The following is a 1,382-nucleotide window of genomic DNA, read 5'->3' as shown; positions in this document are numbered from 1 at the left end:
TTTTTTTTTTTTTTTGAATGTAAGAAAAACGCGGGAAAAATAAAAAAAAAATGCATTTCGGGCTGTGATCGTTTAGTCAACGAAATATAAAAAAAAGTACAATGCAAAAAAAAATGTATCTTATGAATACATTTTATGAATGATCGAATTTATATGCTTTTAAATAAAATTTTAAAAATAACTTTTTATTACTTCAGTCTTTACGTCATTTCTTTATCATCAATTGAATATTTTTCGTTTGCCTTTCTTTCTTTCTTTTTTTTTTCATTATTCTGTACATGCATTTTTTGTACACGATTACCAAATCGTTGCCTTTCGACGAAATACTTACGAAGACAACTTACGTTTATATTCCCATAAAAAGCAATTTTTACTACATGGTAATACTTCATTCAGATAGATATATCGAGGATATAAATTAATATACTAGGTGTAATCAAAATCATAATTATGATTATTGAAAAATATTAATATAGAAAAATCTGTCAATCAACTTTTAATTGTAATTTGTTTCATTTATCATCAATTACGATTTAGTTTTTTGTTTTAAATATTTAAAAAAAATCTAATTATTTTTAATCATTTCAAATTGATATCATATTTCCAACTCTTTATCTCTCCTAAATATTTGAAGTTCTGTTTCGAAAATTTAAACATTTGCAATTTTTTGTCCAATTAATTTTATAACCTCGTTATATCTTCTAAGTCGACCATATCATGATTTCAATCTAAACGAAAAAAAAAAAATAATAATAATATGTGAAAGAATGGATCGAAAATCACTAATAACGAACAGTTACGAATAATACTAATGATATTTATCATAACTATTAATATATATCTTTCTCGTTTAGTTGAACTTTCATTTGTGATTTTTGAACACCGAGCGGGAAAACTCTTTTCTTCTCCCTCTCCTTCTCGCGCGCGCGTGTATGTGTGTGTATGTGTATCGAGGCAACGTATATTACACGGTACAGAAGTCTTCCTTTCAAATCCTTCGCATTTACACTAAAAAGTAACACGAACTTCGATTTTAATATTTTTATAACCTACATTCCGATGAGTGAAGAGATACAATTTCTAATTAAGATTTGGTTAACGTAACAAGATAATAAATTGGGAAAAATTAAAATTGGTTAATAGAAAAAGAAAGATAAAATTCTGCTTAAGATGTTATGCATTACATTAATAACCAAAATTATGCGAAAACAAATGTAGTAAAGAATTTTCAAGCGTTTGACAATTTTTTTTTTAGTCGTCTATTGTAATAGAAAGAAAAAAATGAAAAGAAATAAAAATGTTAATGAAGAAGCGAATGTATGGTGTGTTGGATTTCAAAGGCTTCGTTAAATCTGTACAATCCTTATGATAATAACAACAAC

The 1,382-nt window shown here is 25.8% G+C and overlaps 1 protein-coding gene across 8 annotated transcripts in view; it reads right to left on the bottom strand.

Annotated features, from left to right (window-relative positions):
* Positions 1 to 1,382, bottom strand: part of LOC102679312 (dual specificity tyrosine-phosphorylation-regulated kinase 4) — a 176,900-nt gene that overhangs the window by 3,664 nt on the left and 171,854 nt on the right. The gene's annotated exons all lie outside the window — the stretch shown is intronic.

The sequence above is a fragment of the Apis dorsata genome, unplaced genomic scaffold (assembly GCF_000469605.1).
Source record: "Apis dorsata unplaced genomic scaffold, Apis dorsata 1.3 scaffold_44, whole genome shotgun sequence".
Lineage (NCBI taxonomy): Eukaryota > Metazoa > Arthropoda > Insecta > Hymenoptera > Apidae > Apis > Apis dorsata.
This window is presented reverse-complemented; position numbering and strand designations above follow the sequence as displayed.